At 42.4% G+C, this 6,493-nt stretch overlaps 1 non-coding gene across 1 annotated transcript; it reads left to right on the top strand.

Annotated features, from left to right (window-relative positions):
• The first annotated feature begins 5,156 nt into the window (after window positions 1-5,156).
• Window positions 5,157-5,238, top strand: trnal-uag (transfer RNA leucine (anticodon UAG)). Its single transcript has one exon. It is a non-coding gene; the product is annotated as a tRNA-Leu (tRNA).
• The last annotated feature ends 1,255 nt before the right edge of the window (window positions 5,239-6,493 follow it).

Raw genomic sequence — 6,493 nt, 5'->3', positions numbered from 1 at the left:
CTAATCCCATTCATAATGTCCATCCATCCATAATCTGTACCAAAGGCGGGGTAACCTTGGAATGATCACCAGTCAGAAAACTGACAACTAGCGACAACGATTCACAGCTATAGGCAACTTAAGAGTCTGTTGAAATTTGTTGAAAAACCTATGTTGCACAACAGGAGGAAGTGAAATATTCCCATATTTAAGAACACAAAAGAAATTCATAACAGAAAACTGTATTGATCTCACACAAATCCGATTTGTTTCCTGTTCGTACCAAATCAAGCATTGTATTTCAATTTCATCAAATAAATTTGATCTTCTAATGGTCCATTCATTGGCACTCAGCGGCACTAACACACTAGAGAACAACCATCATAAGATACCAGACATTTTATATGACCATCCATATGCCCATTTAATTACATGGGCTTGTCCTCATTAGGGTCGCGAATGAACTCTAGTGAGTCTATTCCCAGCTGACTGGGTGAGAAAAATATACCGTATTTTGCGCCCTATTAGGCGCACCGGGGTATAAGGCGCACCTTCAATGAACGGCCCATTTTAAAACTTTGTCCATATATAAGGCGCACCGGACTATAAGGCGCATAAAATAGAAGCTTTACTGCAACAAACTGAGGTTGACTAGGGTTGCGGTATGCACCCACTAGCCAATAACCAACGAACCCTCTGTAAACAATCGCGTTTCTCAAACGATCTCCTATAAAATGATTGGAACTGACTAAAGTTCGATCTAACGCATTGGTACTACTTACCTATGTTTCCCTTCCATATCAATCCGTAGATTTACTCGAAACATTAACAGAGCAGCCTATTTTGACATGAAATAGCCTCGCGCGTGTAGCAGCTATCGTTATAGCATTAGCCATCCGCAATTTCCTATGAGCCTCAGCTCGCAATCTCCCATGAGCCTCAGCAAAGTGTAAACAATCGCGTTTCTCAAACGATCTCCTATAAAATGATCAGAACTGACTAAAGTTCGATCTAACGCATTGGTACTACTTACCTATGTTTCCCTTCCATATCGATCCGTAGATTTACTCGAAACATTAACGGAGCAGCCTATTTTGAAATGAAATAGCCTCGCGGGTACAACAGCTATTCGGTGACGCCCCCTGACTACAATTACCGTAATGTTGGGAAGCGATGCGACCTTGTAATTTACTAGTCGTACTAAAACGTATTAAAACATTTTGGCAGAGCACTGTGTACAACCAGTATGGATCAACAAATTCATCACTTGATCCATATATAAGGCGCACTGTCGACTTTTGATAAAAATTTAGGTTTTTAGGTGCGCCTTATAGGGCGGAAAATACGGTACACCTTTGAATGGGCACCAGTCAAATCGCAGTGCTCAATTAGCTAGTCTTTGTGCCCTCAGATTCAAAGCTACGTTGAGAGGATGCAAAAGTTAAGAGGTACACCAGATTGAGAACTTAATGCTAGCAGCTAGTGTATACATATTGTAGGAAATCAGGGTGTCATAAACAGGCTTGTTGCTTCCGTACATGTCAGTTGGTAGAAGCCACATGAATCTCTTCAGGGTGTGATTTGACCTTCATTACACACAGTTGCTCAAACTCTGACATTGAAGAATAGAATTCTTAGCATTTTATGGAGAGGCAATTTTCTTTGTCATGATAATAAAAACTCCTTCAAATGCAAGGTTTGCACACAGGGTATGTGTTATTTTGCGCCATTCCTCCATTCTTCAAGACTTTTGGGGCTGTCGCTGGGCAACACAGGCTTTCATTCCCTCCACCGATTTTCTCTGGGGTTGAAGTCTCAAGACTGGCAAGGCCACTCCAGATCTTTGAGATGCTTCTTAGCGAGCATTTGGCCCGGATGCAGATGAGGTGAGAAGTCTATTTGTACGGGCAACGACCCACCCTTAAATTCAACAAAGATTGAAAACAATTATTGTTCCTGATCCTTGGTGTTTATATTACTATGGCTTTTGCATTTTAAATTGAAGTTGAGAATGAGAAACCCTCTATTATGATGATGACGACGAGCATTCATTCATTCAGAGGTTGCGGTGTGACATTTTTCTTAATGAACACATTCTTAATGAACACATTCTGGGGTATACTGTGTTTTTCCATGCAAAATGCGCCCCCGTGCATAATACGCACCCTAATAATGGCATGTCGGTGCTGGAAAAAAGTCTGTACCCATGTATAATACGCACCCAAATTTTGACTCTTAAGTCCGTAAACGTAAAATTATTTCAGAGAAAAGATAATTTTTGGGAACAACCGGATGTTATTCTGCCGGTCAGTATCACTGCGCATGCGCTAGCAAACTCGATAGCGAAGAAATGTTTCGGATTTGTGACAGCAAACGAGCAGGTGATCGAGCAAGCGTCTGATACGAGAGCATTGTGTTCGTATGGAGCGTGTTTGAAGTGAACAGCAGAGACGAAAGGAACAAGGCAAAGTGTTGTGAAATTAAATATTACCTGTAATACGCATTTTGTTATTTGCTGATTGAAACTGCTAATTAAACTGTGAATTGAAACTAATAGGTAGAGAACTGAACTCTCACTCTTTATATAGCTGACGTGTCTTGCGCATCCGTTCTGCGCATACTGTAATGGCGGGCTCCGTATGATATCCGGTCTGCGATGGAGATTAAAAAACAAACAATATTTGACAATAACACACCATCAAGGATTGCACCATCGCATCAAACGATGTGTCGTCAATTATGAATTTTACTGACTAAGTGTGTTGGGCAGGATGGCTGAATGCGATGCGCGATTAACAACAAACAAGGAGAAAGGTGATTTCAAGTTTTTTTTCGAGGGAGATTTTCTTCAAAAATTGTTGTACCCATACGGACCCAAGATTTTAGGACAATAAATTTGTTAAATTTTGCGTATTATACATGGAAAAAAACGGCACTTCTCCTCACGAGGCTCCTGCCGGAGCTTACCCCAGGAGTCTATGGGCCTTTGTACAATTAGAAATGGTCTATTTTTTCGTTAAAAGACATGATTGATGTATGAGACTGTAATGTTACCCTTTGGAATGAAAAATTAAGAAACTGAAAATATTCAAATGTTGAATGTCCCTCAGCTATTTCTCAGAATTTGAAATTCAAGAAGTTGTATCAATTACCAAGTAGAGAATGTTATGAGAAGTCTGCAGAGCAGAGAAGGGAAATGAAATAGGGAAGAGAAAACGACTGTGACAGATTCATAAGTCGATTCTATTCAATTAGTCTAGTCATTTCCTTTGGCCTGCCGTTTGTACTCATAAAGATTGTGGGAAACTGGAGCATACGTCAGCTGACATTTGGGCGAGAGGCGGAATACACCCTGGATTGGTCGCCAATGAGATGGCAAAGGCAAATAAAACGGCAACTCTGTTGGTAGTGGTTTTCATCTATCTTCCTCTGGAGACATAAGTATCGTCTCACTTTTCATTTCATAAAACGGCATCCCCCCCAATAATTGCACTTTCGGACGTTGCATCAAGACATTTTCTCCCTGTCAACCGTCTTTACAGAATGTGGAAGTTGGGTCGGTCTCATCGGCCGTCCACAGCACCGCAGCCTAAATTGTACACTTCTCCCTCATTGAAAATGCAGTGGGAAAGTCCATTCATTTACAACGGCGCGTCCGCCAGAGGACACGACATTTCCCGGCGGCAGTTGACAGCAAGTGACAAAATGGCTGTCCCACCCCGAGATGGATGAAAACGGGTGCGTTTTTCTGCTTAATTCATATCCTAGCACAATATTTAGTGAGCTAGCATAGGACATAAAGATAACTTTTGAGTTGATTTTCCTTTTGACAAATATTTGTACCACAGTGCTTTAAATGAACGAGCCATCGATTGCAGTATGCAAAATGGTGTCAGCTGTCTGTGACAATTGATCTCCCTGAATGAATGTTAGCTAGCAAATCAGTGCACGGTAGAAGCAAATTATGAGATAATCCACAAAATGGCAAAGCAATGGCAAATAAAATGCCATGATCTAAAACAGGGGTCACCAACACGCGGTGAGGTAGCCCGTGAGGACCGCATGAGTCGCCCGTGAAGACAGAATGCCTATTATCAGCAATGCAAACCACGGCTTTAGCACCTACTCAATTAGCAGTGACGACAGTAGCCTTGACCGATTCTTCACAGAGATCCCTGAAATAGAGACGATCAAGGGGGATCAACCTTGATGGTGGACTGCTCCTGCTTTGATCTTGAAACTTCTTCCACGACCAAGCTTTTCGTTCCCTCTTTGTGGCCTTGGACCAGAGTCGTGGAGGCTCTTCCCAGCCAAGCCCCACTCTCCTTTCTTGCACCTTGCCAATTATTTCCTGATGTTGAAGCCTGCCGATAGCACCACAAGTGCAATTCTCACAGTAGGATCTGAGGACTATTTTAACTCAAGAACGAACCTGACCTTCTCCTGCTTGTAGCCCAAGGTTATGGACTGGATCGGCAGTTGCAGCGCGGTTGCCCCGAACAAGCCCGTGTCAGAGAAGCCTTTCGGTAAACCGAGCCATTTCCGAATGTAGGAGTTGGCTTAGTATGTCCAGCCCGTTCGCTGTTGAGGATGGAATGTTGCTGATCTTCAGTGGCCACATGACCCTTTGGTACAATGCGAAGTTGTAGCACCACAATTTGTGCGTTCCGGGTAGCTGGCTCTTGTCGGTGATCGCCAGGCCTTCTGCGAGTTGTTTCTTCTTTGTTACATTATCAACAAGGCGGTGTAGGACAGCACTTTTGGGTGCTGTGTGGGGAAACTAGCTATGTATCTTCCGATTTCAAAGTTTTAATCTTCTGATTGTCACTCATATTGTTTCGCATCTGTTGTGTACAGGCTTCATTACATTATGAACAAAGCTCCGTCGGGCAGCACTAACCTGGATGCTGGTGAAGAAACATCATCATGGGTTTAAAGTCCGTGTTCCAGGCGCCGCTGGGTTGGACTGGATTCTCAGTATGGCTTTCTTCCACCGGGGACAGTCCATGGCCATCTCGTGGTTGAGAGTCCTATACCGAGAAAATCTTTGGAGCAAAACCTTTTACAGCCGGATGCCCTTCCTGACACCAACCCAAAGGCAAATGCTGGTGAAGAAACCATCCTCCAATCTCACGTCTTAATAAAATCATCAACAAATGTAGCAAGCACAGAAGGTCGGTAGTGTGGCCGAGCGGTCTAAGGCGCTGGATTTAGGCTCCAGTCTCTCCTGAGGCGTGGGTTCAAATCCCACCACTGCCATTTATGCATCAATTCAGGTGTTTTCTTCTTGCCCAACTCCTGTCAGTGCAGCTGCGTAAAGTATCAGGACTCTGAAAAGGTATATATATATATAAATATTAGGGGTGTAACGATTCATCGATACACATCGATTAATCCATATAATGCTCTACGATTTATTGGCATCGATGCTAAACGTAAACATCGATTTATATCGCCGTGTTTGACCTCGGACATTAGACGCGACTTTATTTTGAAATCCAGTTCATTGTTGCTTGCTTCCTCTTTCCGGGAGCAGGGAGCAGTGCGCGGCGTTGTTGTGTTGTGAGCAGAGCAGGCACGTGAAAGGGGAGTCGACAACTAGTACGCGGCTCCTGGGCTGGTGCTATGGCTAGTGTCCAAAAAGACGAGGAAATTTGCTCCCCTTTAGGCTTCAAGTCATTCGTTTGGAAGCACTTTGGATTCCAAAGAAAAGATGGCTCAACGGACAAGACACGTGCAGTTTGTAAATCCTGCCATGCGGTGATCAAATATTCAGGGACCACAAATCTCGCCGCACATTTAAAGAAAAAACACGACATCAAAGTTCAGTGTTAAAGTAAGCACTTTGTATACTACAATACTCTTGCAATTTCCTAAATAAAGAGTTTGCAGTACCTTGTTGATTTTGCGTATGAATTGTTATAAATCAGGATATTGTTCTATATTTTTTATTTAAAAAAAAATATATATCGATCGTAGAGCACTATATTGTGATATATCGTGAATGAATCGCAGCAGGCTTTAAGATATCGGCAAATATCGTATCGTAGTTCTTTGTATCGATATGATATCGTATCGTGACAAAACCCGCGATTTACACCCCTAATAAATATCCATCTTTGCCTTTCATTCTAACCTTGACTACCCATTTACAGTAATCCCTTGTTTATCGCGGATAATTGGTTCCAAAAACCACCCGCGATAAGTGAAATTCGCTAAGTGCGGTCACCAACAGACTAACGAGTTAGCGGTAAGATGCTAATTCGCGATCGTGTTAACACGTGAAAACAGACTTCTAAAGGAATGTAAACGAACATTTGGAGCAATACTACATTGTCCTAAAGGTTAAACAAATGTTTCCTCATTTTAGAAGTTTTATTTTGACTTTCAAATGTTTTTTAATTTGGCAAAAAACTCCACGATGTAGTGAAGTCGCGATAAACAAAACGCAAAGTGGCGAGGGACCACTGTAACAGGTAACGACATTGTGTATTTGGACTGAGAATGGTGAAAG

Source organism: Syngnathus typhle, linkage group LG4 (assembly GCF_033458585.1).
Source record: "Syngnathus typhle isolate RoL2023-S1 ecotype Sweden linkage group LG4, RoL_Styp_1.0, whole genome shotgun sequence".
NCBI lineage: Eukaryota > Metazoa > Chordata > Actinopteri > Syngnathiformes > Syngnathidae > Syngnathus > Syngnathus typhle.
The sequence above is the reverse complement of the archived record's forward strand: the minus strand, read 5'-3'. Positions and strand labels throughout refer to the sequence as shown.